At 38.4% G+C, this 14,464-nt stretch overlaps 1 protein-coding gene across 1 annotated transcript in view; it reads right to left on the bottom strand.

Annotated features, from left to right (window-relative positions):
• LOC117243444 (ADP-ribosylation factor-like protein 4C) overlaps window positions 1-13,426 on the bottom strand; it is a 49,182-nt gene extending 35,756 nt beyond the window's left edge. The window contains exon 1 of the mRNA XM_033510950.1: window positions 13,077-13,426. The gene's annotated coding sequence lies outside the window, so the exon portion shown is untranslated. The remainder of the gene's footprint in view (window positions 1-13,076) is intronic.
• Between the last annotated feature and the right edge of the window lie 1,038 nt (window positions 13,427-14,464).

The raw sequence follows: 14,464 nt of genomic DNA, 5'->3' as shown, positions 1-14,464 counted from the left end.
GCGATTACAGCGTTTTTTACAATGACTCTTCGATTAATCTCGTAATATTGTGAAATTACATAAATATCCGCAGACTACTAATAGCACAGCGATTTGTGAAAGGGAATGGTCGAGAGGATGAAGACGACGCCCGACGAGGTTTCGTCGAAGGCGTTTAATAAATCTAGAAGAAGAGAAAGGGTCCTCCCGGCGGTAAATTTTAGGCGCACGTGGCTCGATCACACGCCGTGTATCGGCGTTTACTTTGTTGAGCTTAATCTAGGTAACGAACGAGAGAAACGAGTTGTCCTTTCTCCGAAAGGACCGTTAGCCCGATTTCCACCTCGTTTCGGATATGTCAGAAACGAAACAGGTGCCTGTTTGACGAGACCATCCAAAACTCTCGTCGTGATCCTCGATCCTTCATCCGCTAGGAACGCTTGTTTCCGATCAAAAATCGATCTTGCTCGACCTACTTAACCAGTTAGTTGTTTTTGACGAGTATACTCGTCACGAAGAAATGACAATACTCTATCTTACGTCATGCGTGAAAAGTAGTTACAATTTGCTGTTTGAATGGCAATTTAGCAATTGCAGTAAATTGCAGTAATAAAGTTAAAAGATAGAACAGTCATTTCTCACTTAGTCTGTGTTTGACGAGTATACTCGTCATCGCTTAGTTGTTGCGATGTATTTTAGGTACACACTCTTCAAAGAGCTCGCAACAGCTAACTGGTTAATCCAACTTGTCGAACGAAAGTATACTACGTACGACGTGTTAATTTGTTTTCCTCGCATTTCACGCGCTCGAAACATTCGCACCGCCTTACCGAAGCATTAGAACATTCGAATTTGTTCAGTAATTTTTTCCTGTTGTATTCTCTTTATTAATATTAATATTAATGCGAGACTGAGATTGATTATTAGTCCGCGAATTTTTTATGCAAATTTGTTTCTTTGAAAACATAATCGGAGAAGCAGACAAGCATTTTCCAATATTTTGTGCATTCTGTGCAATTTTTCATTAATTCCGATATCTTCCTTTGACAAGAATTTGACAGCAGAGATCTACAATTTTATTTTTATTTCATTGACGAGCTGAGAATATTCTTATTGTTCGATGGATTCTAAAACTACGATGCTATAAAAATAAGGGATAATAATATGCGACAATTGTTTATATTTATACCACTTTCATCGCACTAATATAATTTACTTCTGTTAGAAAAATGGATCAACGACCGAGTGAGAATTTTGAAATATAAAGCAACCGTGGAACTCTGAAAAACGCTTTGAGCCGGATTGGTAAAGTTAAAAACGGCAGCGTTTCCTGTGATTCAGTGTGTTCAAAGTTCGACGACACCGCCGGTCTAATTCGAGCAATTCTGATCGACTCACGGGGAAATTGCACCACTGGCGCCTGACAGTGTCCCTGAAATGTGCACGGCACTACGTTTCAACCGAATAAGCTTCACCCGAATTAGAATCCTTTGCATGGATAATTTATCGAATGCACGTGTTAGAGAAAAATGTCTAACGAGAAACATTCCTTTACTGTGGAAAAAGGAGTTTGATATTCTGATTCTTTGTCGATCGAACTTCAGATTGACAAGATACGTTAGAACAAAAACAAAAAAAGAAGAAATAAATATAAATAGCTAAAAAAGTAAACTAGTAACCGAAGATCCCAAGATACCAATCTTACTTAAGATTTCCTTAAACATCAAACTATTGAAAGAAACTGTGGTAAAACGAATGCTCAGCCACCCTTAGCTCCTAAAGATTCCAAAATACTACGGCTGCTTAAAATTATCTCAAGGGCCAAATAGCGAAACGAAGCTGAACCCTTAGTCATCGATCCTCCATCATCCCCCCAAGACCAACCCTCAGTCACCAATTCTCACTTTATCAACCAAAGATTCGAAAATAGCAGCGCTATTTAAAGATCTGCCTAACATCGAATATACGGTTAAAACAACTTCAACTGAGACAAGAAGCCACCCCTACCAATAGAAGACACCAAAATGCATCTCTACCGAAGGTCACATTAACTAAAGTATCAAATAGTTGAAGAAAGATGTGGAAACCTCTGTTGTCCCTACAAAGTAAAAATTCGAAAATACGCCTCTGTTTAAAACTCCCCTAACTATCGAACAGTTAAGAGAAACTTGTAGCAAGAAAAATCTCGAACCACTCGAAGCTCTCAAGCAAAGATTCCTGAGTTATCCCAACAGAGATTTCAAAATGCGCCTCTGCCTAAAACTCGCCTAACTATCAAACAGTTAACAGTCAAACTGGTTAAATGAAAATTGCAGTAGGAAGTTACCAAACAAAGATTCCTAAGTTACTTCTAAAGGTTTCAAAACACACCCCTGTCTTAAAACTCCTCTAACTATCAAATAGCTAAAAAGACAAAAACAAAAGAACAAATCTTGAGCCACCACCGCTACCAGTCAAAGATTCCTAAGTAGCTCATAAATCCAGAGGAAGAGAGAGAGAGGCCACAGCTGTTTCTAAGCATATCGAAGTGGTCGTTGGCCAAGAGTTAACAGGATGACACCGAGATTAGCAAAGTGGATCGCTGTGTCAATGTTGCAGCTGGCAACGCGGCTGGTTGCCTCGGTGCTGCTATGTCGTATCGGTGGTGTTATCGACTGGCAAAGGGGCGCATGCGTTCCAACCAGCCCCCGTCCTTACAACGGCACATCGACGAGGACGTGGTCGTTTCTAGGAGACCGAACAGTCTAAACAAATGGTATCCGAATCCTTCCACATCCTGACACTATCGTACCATCTTTTTAACGCTCTTCCTTTCGCAACACTCTGTCATCGTCGACCTTGTTCTCGATTAGAGGCGTGAAGTTAAGCTCGTTCCTCGAGCTGCCTCGTCTCACGAGCGTCTTCTTTTTTCCGATGAGCATTCACATGGCCAATGAAGAAGGAACGACCGTGGATAACGTCTTCCGGCTGACCATCTTTATTGACGAAAGAATCAGCCTCAAATAGGCTGAAACGCCCATTGAATAAGCTCGAGCAATTATCTGATCAGATTGCGTTTATTGCTGGCTGCATCGGTGCTGTCGTAACGCAGCTCGTCGCCTGAAAATATTGATTTCCTATACATTCGCGCCGTGAAAATTGGAATAAACGCTGCAAGTATCTGTACACGCTCCAACTGACGTTCCTCTGTGGTCCATCTTCCTTGACTCGAATGATTTTGGTGAAACTTCGTTTCCATGTACAAGTTTCGAAATAATGATCTCCGTGCGATAAAATTAGTATTCGATTATTCAATTACTGTGGTATTCAAATATTCGAAACATCTTAAAATTTACGAATATATTTTAGTTCTCGCTAAAATTCCAACTTAAACAGCAAATTGTAACTAGTTCTTACGCATGGCGAGTATACTCGTCGTAACACAGAATATCGCCATTCCTTCGTGACGAGTATACTCGTCGTAACACAGAATATCGCCATTCCTTCGTGACGAGTATACTCGTCGTAACACAGAATATCGCCATTCCTTCGTGACGAGTATACTCGTCGTAACACAGAATATCGCCATTCCTTCGTGACGAGTATACTCGTCGTAACACAGAATATCGCCATTCCTTCGTAACGAGTATACTCGTCGAAAATAGCTAAGCGGATAAAGGTCAGCAAAATCGGTGCGCTCGAAAATGAAGTTTCACCCATGATTTTCTACATATATGTATATACTTGGTTATTCGACGAGGATCCTGAAGATAAGAAATTTTCTCATGCAAAGTCGCACGTGTTTGTCTTCGCATAAATTATTTTTCTGATTAACATAACGTCGAGACGTTCTCCGTAAATAGAGCATCGTGTAAGTAAGACGTGCCTCGAGCCACGTTCTCCACCACCTTCCACCGTCTGAAAATCTTCCTCGGGGCTGATAAACTGATCAAACAAATTTATCAGTTGTTCCGGAACGCGACAAGAGACCTTCGTACGTGTTTAACCAATCTGGATCGACGTATAAATCAACAGAAGTCGTGCTAAATTCGTCTTATCGACGCGGAAGCAACTTGGTTTCATTCAATCGCGTCACTCGTTGCACTTTTACGCCAACTTGTTTCGTCAACGTTACAATTCGCTTCTTCGGGGCACAGCTGAAACTTCTTCGCTGAGATTCAAAGTACGAACAACCGTGGAAAGTAGAAAAATCGCTGGTATCGCGCCAACACGCTCGGATAGTCCGCAATTGCAAATACGTTTGCAAAGATCGATCGTCCTGCACACGCGAGAGCCTCTTCGATTCCTAGATGACGCACTCTCTTTCGTCGTGCTTTGTTCTTTGTTCTACGCTTCTGTTCATTTCTGTATACGCGAAAGTATACCTTCGGCACGCTTCGAAAACCATAAATACTCGGACAGATATCATCGATTCCGAGGAATATCTCATACACAAGTTAGACGTATTTACAGACATTCGGATTTACGATTAGCAATTTGAAATTCCAAGAATCGAACGAGCGCGGTGGTGATCAAGAAACGCGGGAATCATGAAACTTGCAGCGGATCGATGGCCGGATGGCGGTCGTGTTTACAGAGGAAAAGCAGTCTGGAAACTCTTTACCCGGTCAACGAGAGTTCGTAATCGAGAATCGCAACTCCGCACTGGGTTCTGTCGACCATGCAAGCAGAGACGCCGAGCCAGCGAATAATCCGCCTCTCCCTTTCCGCTGCTCGTTCGCTGTGCCGCGACCAGAAAGGGGTTCGATCGTTGCAGAACTATCCACAAAACGATTTCTGATAATATTCTTTGTGGAAGCGAAGCTTATTATGTTCTTCGAGTTCCGTGAAAATACCGCCGTTTATCTCGTTTCTTAAAGCTTTATTCGTTAGACCGTTTTATAAAATTGCTATCTATAGCGAAAGATCTATGACGACGAGGAGAACGTGCTTGGTAAGTTTCTACCAATAATCTTTGAGTAAATAACGAAAAGAATTGAAATAGGCCAAACGTTTCCTTCCTGCATCTTCTCTTTCATAAGAATTCATAAAACTCTTAACCAGTTAGCTGTTGGGACCTGTTTAAAAACTTTGAGAACTGCGTGCCTAGAATTTGTAAAAAGTAAGCGACGACGAATATACTCGTCGTAACACGGACTATTGCCGTTTCTTCGTGATGAGTATACTCGTTAAAGACAGCCAACTGGTTAAACGAAAACTCTCTAGTTCGTTGTTTTACCTAGTGACTTTCCTGGATACTTTGCAATATCTAAGGCCTGGAAAAATGTTACCTTCCGATATTTCTCGAACAATGTTTCACGATATTCTGAGACTTGCAGGAATATTAGCTCGTAGTATTCCTTGATGAAAATTTTACAATACAGGGTGGTTGGTAACTGGTGGCACAAGCGGAAAAAGAAGTCGAAAATATAGAATAAAAATTTAAAAAAAAATTTTTTTTTTAATTTTTCCATCGAGACAACGATCCGTTATAACGAGATGTGATAAAGTGCACGCGTACCGAGCGAAAATTCAAAGTCGATTTTCTCGAAAACAAAGCCTCGAACGAAAAATTTTTATTCTATCTTTTCGACTTCTTTTTTCGCGTAGAATCACCCCCTTTCCGCTTGTACTATCAGTTACCAACCACCCTGTATACAATTTTCGACATAGATTGTTGCAATTTGAAGCGATCACCAACTTGCAATTTATTACATAAATTCCGCGAGAATTTTCTTAATTGCCTTATCTATCTACAAATTAATGTCAAGATGAGCTTTCGTTCGAAGCTAATGATACTTCAGAAAGTAAACTCTACGATTTGACTGTCTGATTTTCTGGATGACCTTCGGTCCACGACATCCACAGACAGGGACCCTCTTTTATTGAATTATTCGACTCATCCGCATCGTTTCCCTGCAATCTAAAGGGTGTCCCTTTGATTGCCCTATTTGTTTAACGGGACGACGTAGTCGCGTCGCTTTAAATTCCCTTACAAAAAGAATCCTGGTTTTAATTGGTCACTCGATTATGCTCAATTGCTCGCTCCGGATGATACTCGGACAAAAATCTAGTCGACCAACGAAAAAGAGAAAAAGTACGTGCCATGATTTCACAAATCTGTTTTATCAGGCAGAAGAACGTTCCTCCTTCCTGATCTCTCATTCTATTCGTCTTCGCTCGTGTTTTAAAAATCCTACGAAAGCAGAATATTACTAAACGTTTTACTTGTGTATATACGTTCCAGGAGCAAAATACCGTAGAAATAAAATTTCACAGTAGAAATTCCCAAAGTAAGAATGTCAGAGTCAGGAAGAAAATTCTAAAATAGGAATGGTATATCTAAGAAGAGAAAAAGAGAAGATTTCGGAAGAGGGAGAGTATCCCTGGATTTATCTCACACAACAAAAAACTAACACTCGTAGCAGAGAGCTAAATAAACCTTTGAGCACCCTCTTGGTTCTCACCCTCGCGTCAAAGACAACTCGCTTTCTTCACTTTCTTCACACTTGCCCTGACCTTAACCCATGCGGGGTTCTCAGATAATAATTAAACAATCACTCGCTAACGAAGACGACTCGGAAAATATACAACGCTTACTTCGTTATTTATCTCTCCACTGTTGAGAAAGTTGAAATTTGGCCTCTAAATGTACATTCACGTGTTTAATTCTTCAATATGTACAACTGCTTGCTATCGAAAGAAGAATAAATAGGATTTTATTTTAAGAATACTAAACTTACGTTTAGCGTTGTACAAATTCGCGTTTTATCGACGAGACGTTATTGGTCTTTAACCAGTCAGCTGTTTCTGACGAGTATACTCGTCACAAAAGAATTGCGTAAAGTTAAAGATCAAAACAGTCGTTTCGTTACGACTCGATTCTGTTATTATAACAGTCAGGCGCGCTCTGTGTTTGACGAGTATACTCGTCATCGCTTACTTTCCGCCACGCGTTTCACCTACGCGCTTTTCAAAGAGGTCACAACAGCTGACCGATCAATGTATAACGTACAACGATCAAAAAATGGAACGACGTGTTCTTCAAACGAAGTTCAAAGTTGAATTTTAAAATATGGAAGTTCAGCTGCCTCGAATAAAGCGTACCAGGCTCGTGTCTCAGCCAAGAAAATGCGAAATACATCGTCCTGAAGAGCCGTAGATGCAAAGCAGTTGAGAACTAGTTTTCGCAATAATCTACGCGTCGAATTTTAAATAGAATCGCAGGATTGCTATCACAATCGGTAACGTGATCGGTAACGCAATACATCGATACACGGTGTAATTAAATTAACTCGACAAAGAAGCAGTCGAGTGAGAAACGCTGAGCACTTGTTTGAATATGTATGTCGTTTTGCTCGTGGAGAGTTTCGAGAAAGGCTGCTTCGAAATAAATAACCCACAGTCTTATCGCAGCTAATCTAATCTAACACATCGGCATCGTATTCCGCGATGGTCACCCTCCGCACGATTTATCGTCGATTTACATTCAACGTCTCTCATAAACGAAAAACCAATCCCTGCGATCGCTGCCTGCACTTCCGAGCGTGACGAATGTTGGAAATTATCCGTTCGGCTTCTGTTGCAGAAAATGGATAACTCAGAGTCAGCCAGTGATCAGGTAAAAATCGATTTTTCCAAATGGAAAATCGAATCTTTTGTACGTAAAAAAAAAAGAAAACATTTCTCCATTTTAAGGGGACAATCTGCAGCAATTTCGTTCAAGATCCTACGAATAAAATTAGAAATTTAACAAAAATGAAAATACTATACTAAAGAAAATAATTAGCTGCGTTACGAAGCTAGGAAGGAACCAAGCAACCAAATCCCGAAGAAACTCGACAAGCGTAGAACCATGGTGATTAATTTCACATTTCTTACAACCTTCGCTATATCATTTGTCTGTAAACGAAACTCGTATCCTTCTGTTACGTGGAAGATCTGAATCTCAACTTCGAATTCGATCTCCGAACAATCTACGATAAATTCGTTGATTATCCAAACACCATGAATACCCACGATTTTCCGAGTATTTTCACGAAAGTGGAATAGAAAATGTACAGTAACGAGCAAAAGCGTGAACATAGTTTTAGTCTTATGCTAGTTTCATGCAGAAGGCGGTAATTCCAGTCATTTATAATCATCTCATTGCCACTTTACTACATAATTATTTCATTTTGTATAATTACAAGGTGAAACTGATCAACAAAACGTAACACTTTATTTTCATTAACATCAACGATACGCGGAATATTTCTCGAAAGTAGAGACGGAAATGAAATACCGGTGGCGTTTGCGAGTTCCTCGTCACGTGCCGAGATTGTTCAACAGAAACAAACGACGATAAAGCGGCGAAACACAGAACGCATCGTCGCAGCTGTGAAAACACCGCCTTCTGCATTCGATCGTCGTCTATTTTCCAGATGAAATCGAGCGACTCGTGTTGAACACGAGTCGGATTCGCCTAGTTCTCGGGACAGAGCGTCGAAACAAGCCGCTTTCGCGAGGGAACGGCAACCAGGAATGCCGTTACTAGCTGCACGTGCCGATTATAATCGCGCCATCGATGCGCGAGCGTACCGATTTTCACAACGAAAGTGATTTCACGCGCGATCTTCCGAGTCCGTTACGTTCCTCCGTGTTTTTGCCACTCGCTCGTTTCTTCTTCCACCGTTTTTTCGTTACAGGGTTTTTCATACGTTTGACAAGTAACGGATGTTTCGCGGAGGATCTAGACGAAGAACGATTCTCTGGTACAGAATCGGCAGAGAGGAACGAGTGTTCGACGTACGTTGGAAGCAAGAAGGAGCGCGATCGCTTGGGATAAAATCAGGAAGAGGAGGAACGAATTTTTTGCATTAAACGGTTACGATGAATGAAAATCGGAGGAGCTTCGGAAAGTTTAGCGGGGAAGTAGCACGATCTTTGGACTGCGAATTCGAGATGGGGAGAGATGGTTGTTTCGTACGAATTCGATAGAGAAGGATTAATTCAAACAAAGAAACAAAGAAAAATGATTCTTTGATATGGGATGAATTTTTGGTATATTAATGGCCAAGTGGCAAAGTTTGTAATTTAAGGGAACCGAATGTAAAGTTCAACTTTAGTAGAAAAATCTCTACTTTCAGATATTGTTGTAAGTATTCGTAAATTCTTGCATAAATTGACAAACGTATTCTCCAGGTAAATGCAGATTTTACACATTGTTTCCTGTACTTATCTCCGTTTTGGAAAAATTCCAATCGTGGGTAGAACGGATCTAACACCATGAATATCATTTCCAACGCATATTGCGTATATAACGTTACATACGACTTTATATAAATGTAACATTACGCTAACATTACGAGAATAATCGATGTAGTATGATTTAGTACATAACAGAGGAGGAAGTTGTGAAGTGAATAACTTCAATACTATGTTACAATTACTAAACATACAACACTATAAATACAATTTTTACAATAAAATACAAACAGTGGAGGGAATTCTAAATAAGTATAAAATCTTCTACAAGTCTGTTCCGTAAGAGCAACCAAACTGACGTTAAGAAGCTACTTAGCCGATAACGCGAATAACTTTTTCTTTCTCTTACGCTTCAAAGTTGAATGGAAAATTCTAATTCTGAGGTATTAAAGATACGACAGAGAATTGAGCATAAACCGAGCATAAATTAAGGATACGAGGAATAAAGCAAAAGCTCTTGGACGATAAAGGGATCAAAGTTAACGTTTAACGCGTCATCTGTCAATCCACGGGCCTTCAATATCGTCAAGGTAGAAAAAAGAAAAAATGTCCGAGCTACCCGACTCTTAACCCTGTGCTCGTGCATGTATGCGATACTCTTTGACTGGTGGTTTTAGTTGTGAGCGTGAATTATTGGAAATCCATTACTTCTGAATGAAAAGACTTGCACGAGCCCTCGTGCCCGTGTCTTGCCTTAGCCGATAATGCCCAACCGACGAGTATATAATATATTTATTTTCGACGAGATCACTGCGTGTTTCGTCACGATGAAATTCTTAACACAATCGTGTCTTTCCATTAACCGCTTTGTCATTAGAGACTTGAATCTCTTCTTGTGAAATAAACCTTGAGGAATTTTATGAAAGCGATCGCTGGAAGACGAAGAATTGGGAACCTGGAATTTTCAAGAAGCGAACACGCGTAAGAAATTGTGAGGATTCGAGAGCCAGCACGTTTCAAGAAGAAGAAAGGGAGAATTGCTTACGGATGATACCAATTTTCCCACAGACGTATGATCTTCCATTGCAATGGTGAACCCCTGCTGCAAAATTGATCGCATTTCTACGATGATCTGGTGGCAAGCCTTTCGCCAAATCAAATGCCTGCAAGATAAACTACTGAAATTACCGTTCTATGATTTCACGATAAATAAACTGTACATTTTGGAAACTCGTGCATTTAACGCTGCACAAATAATCGTGTTCGTATACGAATTTCCTAAACTGCTAAAGAAACTCTGACCTGAAATATAAAAAATTAACAAGGCAGCGAATGTTAAGGACGTTCTAATCTACGCAGCGATATTTTAATATTCTAATTTAAAATGCAAAAAAACAATCGATGTAATGTTAAACATTCTCGAGCATAGTATATAGAGGGTGGTTGGTAACTGGTGGTAGAAGCGGAAAGGGGGTGATTCTACGCGAAAAAAGAAGTCGAAAATATAGAATACAAATTTTTCGTTCGAGGCTTCGTTTTCGAGAAAATCAACTTTGAATTTTCGCTCGGTACGCGCGCACTGTATCGCGTCTCGTTATAACGGATCTCACTGTGGATCGTTGTCTCGATAGAAAAATTTAAAAAAAAACAAAAAGGAATTTTTATTCTATATTTTCGACTTCTTTTTCCACTTGTGCCACCAGTTACCAATCACCCTGTATAATTTCATAAGCAATAAAATAAGACCAATGTGCGATACCGGTGCTCATAAGATATTCAGTGTATCGTGAAACTGACCATTCGTCACCGTAACACGGAGACGATGCGCTCGTTACATTTATGAGAACAATTAAGGGCAGGCAGGAACGTGAAGCAATTAGCGCGACGCGTATGCAGATGCAACGCAACGATCAAAACATCGTAGCAGTGGCGAGACACGCACCGGCGCGAGAGGAAACGCCGTATCGACGACGAGAATGCATCATATGTGTCGGTGGTAAGAAAACGCGACGAGAAGCGGTGCACGTGATACGACGCTTAGCCGACGCGTTTATAGAACGGTTGAATATTTATAAAGCGTGGCAATGACTCCAACCGAATGTTAAAAGTGTCCACGTAAGTGCATCTCTGCCGTAAATACGCCAGGGGATGCTCTTACTGCTTACAAACTGAACTGTCGTTGTACAGAGTTATTCGTTTTTAAGAATTTGTATTTTCCACGTGATCTTGCGTAGAATACTTGCGTAGAAAAACATAGTATTTGAGTATATGACGTATGTATTATAGGTTTAAAAGATAAAATTGTTCGATAAAATTGAGAAATACAGTGGCTGCAAAGGGTACTTTTACATCGTTGTATTGTTATAATATACCTTGTTATATATTATATGTATACCTTGGTATATCAAGTTTCATATCATTTAGTAGTACTTGCATATAACTACAAAAATTTAATACTATGAAAGCGATACAAGGAAAGGAGGTGATAAAAAAAAAAAAAGTGCTTAAATAAGGTTACGTGCGATACTTTCTGTAGTCACAATGGAACATTTAATCTTAAATATAATATTGGTAAAAGCAATAATTCACCTAAAGTACAATTTTGTAAATGGAAAGATATAAGATTAAATAAGATAAATTGTTCTGACACTTGAGTCTCTATCAGTCGTAAAGTTTATATCCTCTTCAATTTAAAAAATCAGTCTTCGTTCGTTACTTATATTCATTTCAAGTTCTCAATTATGGAATATTCCATCTGCGAGGCTGCTTGATTTATAGAGATGCCCATAAAATAACGTTTAGATTAGTATAAAAGTGTGTATACGTGAGATTTTCCATCGAGTATACCATCTGATGGTATTTCTAGGATTTTTTACGGTGATTAAAGGGCAAAGAGAACAGGTATCCATTCATGAGGCACAGTGAGAGAAATGAAATAACCTTGACTGCTCTACGAAGCTGTCATCATCGATGCACAACTCCGTCCAAGATTCATTCACACGCGATACGAGCTCTGCGACGATTCGATCGAATTAACCTCTTGCCATATCAATTTTTCCCTAACCATATACGTCAACGTTAGCTATTTACTTCTTCGATCTAATGCGAAACATTTACATATATGTTACACGCAATTTATATCAATGATTCGTAAACTGGAGGTAAAGGATAAACTATAACTAACTAGTTAACTTATTTATAATCTTTTAATTTTGAAGTGAAGTTAAAATCAAAATTGTATTTTTTAATACCAGTAAAATATCCTTCGAACGATGTGATTGGTTCTTCTCAAACAATATATCTCGTGATTGGTCCTTGTTGAACTGAAATATTACTTTAATACCTACATATGTCAAGTAGAATCTGCTGTCGTTGTAATTGGTCCTTTTTAAACAATATATCGTGTGATTGGTCCATTCGTATATCGTCTAAGACGAAACATTGAAATATTGTATTTACGTAATTGGTATATTCGATAATCCGTTCGATAATCTTGTAATATTGAATTAAAGTTAGAATTAAAATTGAATCTATTATATTTAACTTCATTACACATAACGAATAACATAATGAATGCGATATTATATTTCTTTGATTTTTTAATTAAAAAATTGGAATCTGAATAGACATTTGTCTTATCTACTAAACGTCATAATAATTGATCTACTTTGAATATTTTAAACATATATTTTTGCATGTTATATGCATTCTGTAGATTTTTGAAGCCTTAAATATCTCAAAAATGCTTTACTGATTCCATACCACAGGGCAAGCGGTTAATCGAGATTTTATCGACACCCAAATATTTTGACAGCACTGACGAAAATATAATCAGAACGACAATCACAATGATTTCCTCTATCGAGTTACTTTCCTCGCGATTACATAATTTGTAACGTCAATATTATGAAATGATACTTTCGGTGACTTACCATTTTTTATTGGAATATGGGAACCGTATCCGAAGCCCGGAGACACTTACAGCTACGGTTGACTATGGACGCACAGAAACACGTTACATCGACTTTGACACACTTCTCGCGAATCTCGAAAGAGCAATCGAATTATCGGTTTCGAAAGCGACAGAAGTTCGAATGATGTATTCCACGATTACAGAACAGCGAGCACTCGCGAACAAATAGAGTTCGATTTCACGACTTGTTCAAGTGAATGACATTAGAGCACATCAAAACAGTCAGTCACCGGCTAACATTTAAGAACACGATCCGTATACATCCAGCCAGTCCAAATACCCGAAACAGACTGGCTGCTTCCTTTTCGAATCGTAATCTACTTTGGGAAAGCGCCGTTAGGTGGCAGTAGGATACAAAAGCCCGCCATATTGAATCGTCAATAAAAGCGCTTTCGTTCGAAAGCTATTTGGATCAAAACAAAGCAATTAATATTTATTTAAAAAGTTGATTTAATCTTGAAATATTATTGGAAACTTTATAAACATCGCAAAAGGAATTTTAATAAGATTTTCATTGTTATTTCATGAAAGATTGTTGCTTCATTGATTAATATTTATTTAAAAAATGGCTTTTATCTTATAATGCTATCCAACAACCCATAAATTTTCTAATCAACAAAATAACAATCTTTTAAAAATGATAAGGAAAATTTAATACAAAATAATTGATATTTGTAACAATTCGAATCTCTAAAATTATGCGATATCAATATTATATTCTAGGACTGAAATAGCATTCTATGAATAACTATGAATAGAATGAACAATTTATACTGGGACAGAAATTTATTGCAAGTTACATAAAGTATTATATATATGACTCTTTTAATATTATGGACGGTCGGAACTCAGATTGGTCCCCCTAAAAAGCAACCGGTCGACCAAGTCAATTGTTCTTAAATAATATAAATTGAAGACTAAAAGAACGTGGCCAATAGTGACCAAGCACGAACAAGCAACCGCCACTTACGCATAACATGATAAACGAGAGAAAAAAGAACAGTGTGAATCACCAGTACCAGTCGTTAAATAATTTCTTACGCTTCTACAAGACTATTCTTGTCGAAGTAGTGAGACTTGAGCCCTAATATTCTCAACATTTTTTACTCAATAATCATATTTTGTTTTCCAACTTAAAAAAAAACATGCAAAAAAGAAATGCATATCTCATAATACAAAATAATAATAATCAGAATTTTACAATTTAAATTCAATGGTAAAAATCTAACAAACGTTTCGGTTCAAACTTCAATAACGATCTGATACTAAATAATTAACTGTAATTATAACTATAACATTTTTTTAATAAGCAATTGAATTTCCATAGTAATAGAAAGGGTTAAATTG

The sequence above is a fragment of the Bombus vosnesenskii genome, unplaced genomic scaffold, assembly GCF_011952255.1.
Source record: "Bombus vosnesenskii isolate JDL3184/JDL3185 unplaced genomic scaffold, Bvos_JDL3184-5_v1.1 scf7180000013265, whole genome shotgun sequence".
NCBI classification, from domain to species: Eukaryota; Metazoa; Arthropoda; class Insecta; order Hymenoptera; family Apidae; genus Bombus; species Bombus vosnesenskii.
This window is presented reverse-complemented; position numbering and strand designations above follow the sequence as displayed.